The sequence below is a fragment of the Lissotriton vulgaris genome, chromosome 6 (assembly GCF_964263255.1).
Source record: "Lissotriton vulgaris chromosome 6, aLisVul1.2, whole genome shotgun sequence".
In the NCBI taxonomy this organism is placed as follows: Eukaryota; Metazoa; Chordata; class Amphibia; order Caudata; family Salamandridae; genus Lissotriton; species Lissotriton vulgaris.
This window is the reverse complement of record NC_141694.1, coordinates 1889647381-1889661369: the sequence shown is the minus strand read 5'-3', so window position 1 is coordinate 1889661369 and position 13989 is coordinate 1889647381. Positions and strand designations below refer to the sequence as shown.

At 46.3% G+C, this 13989-nt stretch overlaps 1 protein-coding gene across 4 annotated transcripts in view; it reads left to right on the top strand.

Moving 5' to 3' along the window:
- The window catches only part of LOC147709785 (uncharacterized), a 1097608-nt gene that overhangs the window by 440694 nt on the left and 642925 nt on the right, over positions 1–13989 (top strand). The gene's annotated exons all lie outside the window — the stretch shown is intronic.

The following is a 13989-nucleotide window of genomic DNA, read 5'->3' as shown; positions in this document are numbered from 1 at the left end:
TGTACGTAGGCCATAGGGCAGGCTGCCATGTGGCTAGAAGGTAAGAAATTTATTTTGAAGCCTATGGGCCAGATGTACGACCATTCCAAATCGTCACTCGCAATTTGCGCTCAATTTGGTATGGGTTAGAAACACTGTTTGGGATTCCCAATGGGGAAGCAAAATGCGAGGCTCATAAATATTAATGAGCCACTCGCAATTTACGACCCCATTGGTAATGGCTGAGCCTCCCAGGGATGGTGGCCTACTGGGCTCAGCAGACCTCCATGTCTGGGACTGTTTGTCAATAAAGATTTTTTTTTAATGCAACCCTTTTTCTTTAAGACAAACGGGATGCATTTAAAAAAAAAAAATGAAATGTTTTCGTTTCATTTTTCAAGGCAGGTAATGGTCCCTGGGACCACTGCCTGCCCTTAAAAAATATTTTTAGAGGCAGTCACAAATGGGAAGGGGTGCCCTTGGTGTCAGACTCAAGAATATCTTGATTTACTACACAGGAACAGAGATGCCGAATCCCAAATCCACCCAGGCAGCAACCCAGAGCTTGGAGGAACAAGTCTCTCAATATGCTACCTTGGGGGGAAGGGGGAAATTGGATAAAATAACAAAAGAGAGAAGAGAGAGAGTTCTGTTGATCCCTTTAGTAGTCCGTCCTGCAGACTTCCATTGGGTGGTCTCCTGTAAGAAGGCACAAGTTATCAATACCTTTCTTGCTATCTTCCTTTACCTATTTAACACTAAATTCTATTTGTTTCCTACCATTTAGTTTCCAGAACTCAGCTTCTCTTCTGTTTCTTCACTAGATGGGTGCGTATTACTGTCTCCAACTAGTTCTTTCTTTACTACAAATCACAGAACAAGTTTTAAATATAAGATAATCTTTTCTCTTTTCTTATCTCTCTCTATTGTTTTCTACTTACTTGTCTACTTTGCTAATCTCAACTCCTGTAATGCCTATTCGTGTTCAGTATTCTTTTCCCTGTCGATGTGCCTCCTTTTGACCTAGAAATATATAATACTTGGATTAGTCCTGCTCTACTCTCTTTCTGCTCCTAACTAAATGTGTGTTCTCTCTCTCCACTTACTTGACAGACTGTCTGTGTTGTCTTTCTTTTCCTATCGCCGATGCTTCTTTTTATGTATCTAACTTTTTCTTTTTCTTTGATTTACAGCTGTAGTTTTTTGCAAGAACTTAATCAAGTGTTATCCTGTTTCTCTAACCAAGCTATCTGATATTGGTAAGCAACTATCTTTTCATAACTATCGCAATTTGATTATACATCAGCTTGTATACATATCAGGGTTTAGTATCACTTAGCTCTTGTCGTCTTCTTCTTCCTTTTCAGGTACACCTACGCGAAGTCCTAGAGTTGATATTGGAATCTGCTGACGGGAAAGAGGCCTTGCTGGCTACTTGCTCCATCCACCGCTAGGTGTCTCGAGGGTGCCTCCTGACTGAAACTCGAATGCTTCCAAGCACTTCCTCAAACTATGCTCGGAATTCGTCGTAGATTGGGTATTTCGGGAAATTCTGGGTACGGAACTTGGGTAAGGACTCTGGCTCTTTTCACGAAGCACTAGAGGGGATGGGACTGCTCTGGATTTGACAAGACTTGTTTTTTTACGGCTCCGGTAACAATACGCTCCTCCTTCGGTAACGGCTCTGGTGAAGTGCGCAGTTCCAAACACTCGCATGCTTCACCTGGATTCCGCATTCACTGCTATTATCAACTAGACCGCTGTCCTCCGTTGGGAGTTGGCGGCCATTCCTTGATTCCATTTTCGAACTAGTGTCGTCCATAGATTCCTCTGTAATTGGTTTGTGCAGCAACTTCTCCCGTTCTGCGCTATTACTCCAATTTGGAGCTCTGGGGTTCTGACACTTGGTACTTACATACCCCAATACTCACTAACACAGCCAGTTAGCAAACCATACAGTTACTTACATACACATTTACAGACCCATGGACTTACTAACCAAGCTAGTCATATGCTGACATAGTTATTTACATATCCAATGACACACCCACACAGGGACTAATACACTCATTCAGATATGAACTGAAGAACTGACACTACCAAGTCACCCATCCATACAAGTAGTCCTTTGAACATAGGTTGGGCCTGCTACTGCAGAGCCTATATGATCCGGTTTTCTGCCAAGTCGACTTTATATTGAAACTCCTCGCCAAGCCTTAAACTTAATTTTTTCAATATGTAAGTGACCCCTAAGGAAGGCGGTAGGTATATATACATTGATGCATACACTGACACACTCATACACACTAATGCATATATTAGCACACCCAGGCACATCCTGATGAATAAACGAACACATTCAATCACACAGCGAAGATCCACTAACACACCCAGGCACGCACTGAGGCATACAGTAACACATCAAGGAACACCCTTATCCACACACTGACATACCCAGGAACAAACAGATGCACATACTAACACACCCATTCACACACTTATTTATACACTAGGACACCCAGGTATACACTGATCCATATAGTGGCACAGTGATGCATGTGCTGACACGCCCAGAAACATTCTGATGCATGCAGTAGCATACAAAGGCAGACTTATATACTAACACACCCAAGCAGACAATGATAGATACACTGGCACACCCAGGGACACTCCTATATAAACACCAACACACCCAGTCACACACTGATCAATACACTAACATACCCAGCCACACATATATGCATTTACTAACACACCTAGGCACACACTTACAGATATACTTACACACCCAGGCACACACTGATGCATACATTGATATACCTAAGCACACACTGATGGATACAGTGATACACCCACTGACACACCGATCCATTTAATAAGACATCTAGGCACACACTTTTGTATATACTGACAAATTCAGGTGCACACTGATACATATGTTGACACACAAAGGCACTCACTAATTCATACATGAAAAGGAACAGACTTAGAGTGGCTATAACATAGTGACATAACTGTTTATGTAGTTACTTATGTTATGTTCACGAGTTTTTGTATAGCGCGTGACTCACCCGGGGGCATCTCAGCGCTTAACCTAGGGGATAGCATAAGGCGGGTCAATATAATATTTACTCGAGCGAAAATCCTAGTTAGAACAAGAAGGTTTTTAGTTGTTTCCTGAAGGTCAGAAGAGATGTTGAGTTATGCAAGGCCTATGGTAACGAGTTCCAGTATTTGGGAGCAATGTATGAGAATGCTCTAACACCTGTGCGACTTAAGCGAATGCAAGGGACGTTCAGGAAGGCTAATGAGTTAGATCTTAAATTGCATTCGGATATCTGATTGAACCTCTTGTTTTGCAAATAACGGGGACTTCCCCTTTAAGAGCTTTAAAGGAGAGGCAGCAGATCTTAAAAAAGATCTCTTTTTCACTGGGAGCCAGTGCAGTTCTCTAAGAAGGGGAACAGATGGTGATCCTGGGGGTCGATTTAAAACCATCCTTGCTGCAGTATTTTGGATCACTTGAACTTTGGTTAGCGTTGTCTCCCCCACTTCGGCCAGCAACGCGTTCCCATAGTCAAGCCGGCTATCGACCATTGCCTGGACTACTGTTCTGGGGTGTTCTAGTAGTAGATAAGGGAGTATTTTGCGTAATAGGCGAGGGCTATAGTAGCTCGACCCTGAGATGTTCTTGATGTTATCTTTCATAGTAAGTTTGTGGTCCAGTTGGATTCCCAGACTTTTTACTTTGGAGAAGTGATGGGGGCTTCACCCAACTCTGATGGCCACCAATCGGCTGACCAAGAGTGAGCTGCTCTGCCTAGGAGCATAAGCTCAGTTTTCCCCGGTTTGAGCTGGAGACAACGCTCCCTCATCCACTCTGAGATTGCTAACATTCCATCCGAGAAACGTGATTTCTCGTCAGTGGAGTTGGTGCAGATCCGAAATAGCAGTTGTGTATCATCAGTGTAAGAGACTATCTCGAAGCCGAATGGTTGCACAATTTTAGCTAGAGGAGCCATATATACATTAAAGAGGGTGGGGCTCAGACACGAGCCCTGTGGCACACCCTTGTCCAGCAGGAATTTTTGAGATGCAAAGGAACCAAGGATAGTGGTTTGGCATCTATCAGTTAGAAAATTCCTCAGCCGCCGCAGGGCCACACCCCGATGCCGCACTCATGTAGTCTTATATTATGGAATCTAAAAGTACATAAGGAAAAGCTAAATGTTTTGACTTGTTTTTACTTTCAAGACATCTACTTGTACTTAAAAATAGAGAATTATAATGCCAAAAAGACAAAGAAGAATGAAGCAGAGGAAATTACACTGTCCCCTTACAATAGAGAAAGAAAAGGGACAAAAATGCAGAGAATGTGGTTAAAAAGAAAAGAGCAGCTGGTAAGAAAACTACAATGTTTATTAAAATAGTATGGAAAAATACTAAGTGAGCCAAACATATGTAAATAAAAAGCAAGGTTTCAAATCAGCTAAGAAATGAGAAATACTATGGGACATAAAGAGTAGTAAATCCTATAAGAAAGCAGATAGATTAACAAGAAGACAGAAGCAATTTAAGGAAATAAGAGCCATAATGTTTTGTAGTAAGATAATACAGAATTTATACGAGCTATGAGGCAGTATAAAAGGTGAAAAGAAGCAGTCAAACAAAAATAAGGCCTTTTCTTTGAAGAGAAAGCTATTTATTTTGATACTGAACAGAATGAGAACATTGGATAAAAAAGTGTTGTCTATAAAGAGAAGCTAAAAAAAGACTTTGAATAGGAGTAATTTGTGTAAAATTTTCAAAGGTGACTGGACACATACGTCCAGTACTGAGCCTTTGTTTAATGAAGAAAGCTACTTCAGAAAGAACACAGTGCATGCAGTTGAAACAACTGGTTAATGTTATGATGTGAAATATGCTTCTCCCATTACAAAAGGGCAGACAGTTGCTAGTAATGTTGAGGAAGGGATAGCTGATGATGTACAAGGAAGATGTAGACAGGTGCCTGTATACGGATTGAATTGTAGTAGTATTTGCAGTGTTTATGGAAAGGGGCGACCACTCGGTCCCCCCGAACGTATGGCAGAGTACCACGATCCCCCCGGGAAGCCATCTTGGGCGGGAAGCGAGTCTCGGCTGGTATGCCCGAAGCGGCGTAGCCGGGGCGCGCTTTTTCCCGCCCTAGAGTGGGCTGGCCTAGACACTGACGCGGCTGGCCACGCCCTCGGGGCAGGCCGGGGCGGGGTTACGCCCGCCCTGAAGACGGATAAAAGGGGACGCAAGACCGGAAGGCATCCTCTTGTTCCTGTGCTCTGAAGCTGCACCTCCTCGCTGCACGTGAGCTCGAGACGGGACGAAGAGCCAATTTTGAGCGTTGTAATCTTTCTTTTGTCTTACAGATACTCTGTCGGAGAAATGCCCAAGAAAGGCGGAAAGGGAATGACGACGGAACAGATGCTTCGGGTCCTCATGAAGGAGATGACCGACTTAAAGAAGCGGGTGGCGGAGAGAGACGGGGAGGGGGGGCCGGAACGTTCTTCGGCTGGAGCAGCTCCAGGAGGGAGAGCCAAGAGGCCAAAGAGGGGACCAGCTGGGGGAGACGTCCCGGTTCCCTCTACCCCGCTCGAAGCGCCAACCACAGTACCCGTGGAGGGGAATCCGATTCCCGTGGTGGTCACCCCGATGTCCAATGAAGATATGCCGCCCGAGCTGGCAGCACAACTAGCAGCGTGGTTGGGTGATAGTAGTGAGGGCGCCACGGCTGTCGACGCGCAGGCGCTGCTGAAGCAATTGCGCGCGAAACGGGAGGCAGCCAAGGTGCCCGCGCCGGCGGCAGTAGTTGACAAGCCACAAGGGACGATTACGACCGCAGAGGCAGCGTCCGGTGCAGGTAAGCGGCCATTGCCGATTGCGAGGGATGAGTCAGCACCCTCTCGTAGAGAAAGGTTGGGTCAACATGTGCCTTTGGCAATTAAAGAGAAGATTTGGGCGGGGGAATATGTGAACATCTTCTCGTTGCTTGTTGATCATTATGAGGTGGAGCATGTTAAAGGCCAGAAAGACCTCATGCATCCGAGTGTTTGGCGCGCAAAAATGGCCGCCTTTAAAGTGAATGAGAATATTGGCAATTGGGGCAAAGCATGGGGGATTTTTACGTCGATCTTGGGGGAACGTAGGCCCGAGTTGCTTTCCGAGTTGCCGACCTATCAGTCGCGAATCATGGGGTACTCGACATTACACCAGGGTAACCATTGGTTCTGCTACGATAATCTTTTTAGAAAGGCTAAAGAGCATAATAAAAGCTTAACCTGGGATTGTTATGATTCTTTGACATGGGATAAAATGAAGGAGATAGGTATGTTGAAAATGCCATTGGTAGGGAGTAATGTTGGAGAGTCCTCCCGCCAATATGCGGGGACGCCCTTTCGATCAGGTACGGGTACTGACGATTACTCGAGACCTGCCGGCAATACAGGGAAAAAGGGGTTCTGCTGGAATTTCAACAGAAGTAAATGTACTAGGCCCCAGGGATCGTGTAAATTTAGACACGAATGTAGTGGGTGCGGGTCGTCCCATCCTGAGTCCACGTGCAGAGCCAAAACGGGTGATAACGGGGGTAGAGGAGGCGCCAAACAGGTCTAACATGGTCCGAGGGGCGCCTTTACCTACCCCGATTGATACCTTGGCGATGATTCCCTGGCTCAGCGAATACCCGGATCGTACTTCTGCTGGGGTGCTGCGGAACGGGTTTTCGTATGGTTTCCGCATCCCAGTAGGGGACTTTCAGGGTGTGGAAAAGTGTAAAAATCAACTTTCGGTCCTGCAACATGCGACCGTGGTACAGGAAAAAATCCGTAAGGAGGTTACTCGAGGTCGGGTCGCCGGCCCGTTTAGTACACCTCCGGTGCAGAATTTTGTTTGTTCTCCTTTAGGGGTGGTCCCCAAGAAGGACCCAGGTGAGTTCCGACTGATTCATAATTTATCAGCTCCACGTGGTCTTTCTGTAAACGATGCAATAGACCCGGAAGTGTGTTCGGTGCGGTACGCATCCTTCGATGAGGCCGTAGCCATTTTGAATCGCCTGGGGCCCAGGGCGCTGATGGCGAAGTCAGATATCGAGTCAGCGTTCCGGTTGCTCCCGGTACACCCAGACGACCAGCGTCTCCTGGGTTTCATGTTTCAGGGTCAGTTTTACATGGATAGGTGTATGCCGATGGGGTGCTCTATATCTTGCGCCTATTTCGAGAAATTCAGTAGTTTTCTACAGTGGGTCTTCACAAAAAAGACGGGTTTCCAACATGTAATGCATTACCTTGATGATTTTTTGTTCCTTGGGGCAGCTGGGGATCTTGAATGTGGCCAGGCCATGGCCGAATTTTGTGTTTTAATGAAGCAGTTTGGTGTGCCGTTGGCACCAGGTAAGACGGTGGGTCCTGCGACTTGCCTCGAGTTTCTGGGGATCGAGTTAGACTCCAGTGAGGGTTGTTTTCGTTTACCAACTGACAAAGTGTTGAAGTTCAGGGCAGCCTTGCAAATGTGTATAAGTGGATCTAAAGTTACGCTGCATCAATTACAGCAGTTAGTTGGACAGTTGAATTTTGCCCTGAGGGTTATACCAATGGCCCGCCCCTTTTCCCGGTCGATTGCCCAAGCTATGGTCGGTCTAAAGGAGGGTCATCATCGCACGAGACTATCGGCTGAGGTCCGCCAGGACATGCGCATTTGGTTGGCATTTCTGGCGGATTTCAATGGTCGAGTCGTCTGGAACAAACCGGCCGTGTCCTCTGAAGAGCTGGGGCTATGGACAGATTCGGCAGGTAGCATGGGTTTTGGTGCCATCTTCGGCACAAAATGGTCGGCACAAAGGTGGCCGGCATGGTGGCATGACAATGGGTTGACAAGTAATATTGCTTTCCTGGAACTTTTCCCCATTTTGGTGGCCCTGAGAACGAGGCCCGAAGGGTTCAAAGATCACTCTGTGGTATTTTGGTCTGACAATATGACCGTGGTCGAGTGTATCAATAGCCAGGCAGCACGATGCAAACTGATTTTGAGACTGCTCAAAGAAATTGTTTTACTGTGTATGCAGCTGAATGTGCTATTCAGAGCTAGACATGTCCCGGGGGTAATGAACCAGGCGGCTGATGCACTGTCTCGTTTTCATATGCAGGCTTTCTCGGGTTTCCTTCCCACAGCGGACCCGGAGCCGGCACCCTTTCCCGAAGCTCTCTGGTCTCTCGGTGCCCCGAACTTCGTCACCTCGTGGGAGAGAGTTTAGCACCAAGGACGAGGAAGGCATATGAAGGGGCGTTCCGGTCCTATTTAGCCTTTTTGGGGACTGATAGAGAGGGGCTTTGGGGCCACGAGGAATGGGTAGTGAATTTTATGATGTCCTTGCGTAGGGCTGGGAAATCGGTGGCGACGGCCCAGAGGCATCGTGCTGCCATTTCCTTTGTTGCCAGGGCGCATGGTATCCAGGACCCGACAGCGTCTTTCGTGGTACAGAAAGCGCTGCGTGGGTGGCAACGCCTTGAGGGTCGCAGAGTAGATGAGAGGCGCCCGATAGGTTTGGATAGGTTGGCCCAGTTGTTGGCCACACTCCCTGCCACATGTTCATCTCAGTTTGAGACGGTGTTGTTCCGGGCCGCTTTTACGCTGGCATTTCATGGGGCGATGCGGGTAAGCGAGTTGGTGGCAAGGAACAAACAGGATGTGACAGGGGGTTTGTGCCGGGAACACGTTCAGATCAGAGGAGAGACAATGACTGTATCCTTTGTCAGGTCCAAGACCGATCAAGGTGGGATGGGTAACTGCATAATCATACGCAGGATTCCCGGGTCCTCCATGTGTCCGGTAAAGTGTTTAGAAGACTACCTAGCACGAAGGGTGACATCATGGGGGGGGACCTTGTTGAGACACGCGGACGCCACCCCACTGACAAAATTTCAGTTTCAGCGGGTGCTTGCGATGTCAATTGCCGCTGCGGGCTTGAACCCGGGCGAGTTTGGGACCCATTCCTTTCGGATAGGGGCTGCTACAGAAGCTACAGCTAGGGGTCTTAATGTTGAACAAGTGAAACGAATGGGGCGTTGGTCCTCCAATTGTTATAAGAGGTATGTGCGGTTGCACATGTTGTGAAGCTGTAATGATGTACTCACGCTTCCTGTTTTTGTTTGGTTTTCAGTTGCGCAAGCCTACGAGGCGGGGCGGACTATGCAGTCGACCCAACACCGGGCCAGCGGTCAGACATCACCGGCTGTGAAAAAGGAGGTGTGGGTCGTGGGCCACTCATACGTGAGGCGTGCCGCGGACGTATTCAAAGCAGGTGACATGATTCACGTAGCTGGGGAATACGGGTACAGTGTGTCCTTCTACGGAAGAGGCGGTCTCTGTATTGACCAGTTTCAAGCATTCTTCGAGGGTTTGTTAGGGCGGAAGAGGTCACCGCCGTCTATAGTCATAGTACATCTAGGGGGCAATGATTTGGTCACCACCGGTAGACGACTTCTCCTGGAGGCAATGCTTTCCACTGTAAGTTGGTTGGCGAGGAGAGTTCCGGGGTGCACAATTGCGTGGTCCCATATGATCCCACGAAAGATGTGGCGGGGGGCTATTTCTGTTCCTGCTCTGAATCATTCTGTTAGAAAGCTTAATAACAAAATGAGTAGGTTGTTCCGTTCCAGGACATTGCATTCTATTTCGCATGGCTGTATTAATGATGACAGTATGTATTTGGGGGATGGTGTGCATTTGTCTCGGGTGGGGAATGAGTTACTCATAGGAGACCTCTTAGCATGGTTAAAAACGTTATAACATGACCTTTAGGTAGGAGCTTTGTGGGGGGTCCGGATAGCCGGTCAACTATCCGGCCTGTGGCGGTAAGGTCATGATCGGTGAGCACTAATTGGAAGATCCCTATGAGTGGGCGTCACCCAACACGGATGGGAGCGCTCGGGAGAGGTGGCCATTGGCCCCTCAACGGGGAGGCGGTCCCTTCTAAGGATGGGTCGCCGAAAGAAAGGAAAGGCGGTCAAGGCCCCTTCCTGTGTAGGAGGGGTTACAGCCCCCTCCTGTGGAATTTCCCGGGGCCAGTGACGTCTGCGACGGCAGATGTGGTAAGTTGTGCGGGGTTTGGGGGGGGGGTCTACGCTACCTTCTAGATACCTCACACGAGTCCTCGAACGACCTTTAAGTGGCGTCGAGTTTTATTGGTGCCCCCGTCAAGTCAAGGGAAATTGGTAGTTACACGTGAGGTACGCCTCTGTGCTGTCGCCCCTCCCAAGTGGGGGGGGGGTATTTCTGGTTAGGGATCTTGACACCGGTTACGACCTTGCCGTTGGCCCTTAAACGTTAGGATGTACAATTTCAAAATGGCAAGTCAATGTTTTTGTAGGATGTTAGTTCGGCTAGGAGAACCTCTGTATTAGAGAATCTGTTAAGGTTAGCCAAACATCGCAATGTGGTAATGAAATTGTACATTAATATGAAACTGTTGATTTAATGTTTTAATTTTGTTTTAATAAATACGGCCGGGAGGGTCACTCCCTCCCTCTTCCAAAAACTTCAAGAACTGTTTCCGGTTTCCCTCCTTTGGGGGATTGTGTTGAGAGGGGGTGGCGGGTATCTCAGCCATATGGAAAGGGGCGACCACTCGGTCCCCCCGAACGTATGGCAGAGTACCACGATCCCCCCGGGAAGCCATCTTGGGCGGGAAGCGAGTCTCGGCTGGTATGCCCGAAGCGGCGTAGCCGGGGCGCGCTTTTTCCCGCCCTAGAGTGGGCTGGCCTAGACACTGACGCGGCTGGCCACGCCCTCGGGGCAGGCCGGGGCGGGGTTACGCCCGCCCTGAAGACGGATAAAAGGGGACGCAAGACCGGAAGGCATCCTCTTGTTCCTGTGCTCTGAAGCTGCACCTCCTCGCTGCACGTGAGCTCGAGACGGGACGAAGAGCCAATTTTGACCCACCCACCAGCCCCTGAGGACAGCCAGTTGTTTTGAATAAAAGTTGATGGATAATTCTAAATTCGTTACAGATTGTGGTATTATCGCGTTGATTTTGAGTATGTAATAAAGAATGGTCTATGTCATTTATGTTTTATGATTAAAGAAATTCGGCTTTAGTGTTCATTTATGAGCATGCTTTTAATACGCTCGTAGTAGCCAATAATTTTTGTTTTAGTTTAGTAGGTTAGTTAGCATTGTCGTATTTATTTTGGTCGGGCGGTAAGGTCATGATCGGTGAGCACTAATTGGAAGATCCCTATGAGTGGGCGTCACCCAACACGGATGGGAGCGCTCGGGAGAGGTGGCCATTGGCCCCTCAACGGGGAGGCGGTCCCTTCTAAGGATGGGTCGCCGAAAGAAAGGAAAGGCGGTCAAGGCCCCTTCCTGTGTAGGAGGGGTTACAGCCCCCTCCTGTGGAATTTCCCGGGGCCAGTGACGTCTGCGACGGCAGATGTGGTAAGTTGTGCGGGGTTTGGGGGGGGGTCTACGCTACCTTCTAGATACCTCACACGAGTCCTCGAACGACCTTTAAGTGGCGTCGAGTTTTATTGGTGCCCCCGTCAAGTCAAGGGAAATTGGTAGTTGCACGTGAGGTACGCCTCTGTGCTGTCGCCCCTCCCAAGTGGGGGGGGGGTATTTCTGGTTAGGGATCTTGACACCGGTTACGACCTTGCCGTTGGCCCTTAAACGTTAGGATGTACAATTTCAAAATGGCAAGTCAATGTTTTTGTAGGATGTTAGTTCGGCTAGGAGAACCTCTGTATTAGAGAATCTGTTAAGGTTAGCCAAACATCGCAATGTGGTAATGAAATTGTACATTAATATGAAACTGTTGATTTAATGTTTTAATTTTGTTTTAATAAATACGGCCGGGAGGGTCACTCCCTCCATCTTCCAAAAACTTCAAGAACTGTTTCCGGTTTCCCTCCTTTGGGGGATTGTGTTGAGAGGGGGTGGCGGGTGTCTCAGCCATATCAGAAATCAATTGATATATCGGGAACTTTCCTACGCAGGTTTCCATGCAAAAGTCTGAAAGAGAAAATTGATATTTTGCAAGGATTAGACTGATGCAAAGTAAGGAAGTATACTTATTTACTTGGACAATTCACTGGCATGTCTATTGGAGAAAGTGTGCAAAAGCACCTTTCACAGCTTCAGAATGTTAGCTGTTCTTCACTCTAAACTTCAAAATTTAGTTAGGAGAATATGATATGTGAAAAGTCCTGCCTTATGTTTAGGAGAACTGAATTGAGGTCTATTGCATGGTACAGTAGCCGAGGTAGAAGACGTTTGTGAAGATGTTCAGTTTAGTTTCTTTGGTCCTAAACAGTAGTCTATGGTAAATGAGGGGTTGATATGTGCAGGTGTAGAAGAGCAGGAGTCAGATATTAGTATTGATAACTTTACCAAAGAGATTACAAAATGTAACACTGTTTCTTTAGAAAAACCAAACTGTGTTTGCATTTGTTGATGACTCACTCCCTACAAAAGGCAAACTCGCAATGGGGCTTTGTACTAAAAAAACGAAAAAGAGAACACAGATCAGTGGCAAGAATTTGCTGTATATTTATTTGTAGAGGAATGCTTTGATTTGTTAACAAGGCACAGTATATGTAAATATTGTTACGATAAGTTAGAGGATAACAAAATGCCATCCACAGCAAATCACAAGTTAGAATTAATAACAATTCCAGAAGACCTTCAGGAATAAAATGCTTCTGAATAATACAATATGTACACCCATTTCATGCAATAGTTCATATGGAAGCAGAGACAGGGAAGCTGCTATCAACTGAGCTACAGAAAGGCCGTAAAGGAATAGTTGTCTACTTGCCTTTAGATTTCAAATGGAATATTGAAACTGCAGGTGTAAAAAGAGATATTGATGGACCACTTATCATATCATTCTAGTAAATAGTGTGAATACCAAGGCCCCAAAAATCTGGCAAGAGTTAGAGGATGTTAATAAAATTTAAAAAAACCTACATTACATCTTAAGCACAATAATATTTATTTCAAAAATGTTGCTGCTGTTCGAGATGTAACTTGTATGGAAGATGAAATACCACTATCAAGTGGACAGATTGAAAAAGTGGATTACTCCAAATAAAAAGAAATATATAAACAATATAGCATCCAACCACTGCATTCAAAATAAGTTATTAGCAATGATATTGATCTCTTTCAAATGAATCAAGAAAAAGGAGCCCCCATGAGTATGAAGGAGAAATGTTTAGAGGCTCCCTGTTTTCCACAACTATTTCCCTCTGGAGCAGGTGGCCGTTATAATTACCTCCCTGTACAAATACCAGCAGCTGTGTACAGGTCAACCATATTATATTAGGAGGATGCTAGATTTTGCCTGTGTATTCCAAACATATTCCATGTGCTATTTCAGAGTTACTTTTCTGGACAATCATATCCTGTTAACCACTTACTGAAGACAGGAGTCGATCTACAAAATCTCTCTGCAAAGTAATTCATTGACAAAGTTCATGGAAAGGATGAAAAGTTGGAATACAATTTGATTAATTTAATGTCATGCGAACGTGGGACCAACAAGTATTGATATCGTCAACATTGAGAACTGAAATGTGTGTTTAGAAAAGTAGGTGCAGCTACTTGGTTTCTGACACTCAGTTGTGCAGATTATGTGTGGGATGATTTACTTGGCTTTATGAGAGGAGCAAACTGAAACAGTAAAGACATGAAATTGAAGACAGCAGGAGAACTTTGCTTTTTGGATCCTGTCTAATGTTTGTGGATATTTTAAACCATGCTGTCTTTCATACGCAGCCAAAGAAATCCTCCTCTTACTGAAGTTACAGATTTTTTTGGGAGTAAAGCATACCAAGAAATAGGTGGTTCTCATATTCACATGCTGTTACAGATAAAAGATGCACTGAAATCTGGAACAGACTGTGATGAATCTATACTCCCTTGTGACATCCCGAAAGACAGTGATGGAAAAAGCCTGAGTTAAAAAGTTCTTCGCTTTTA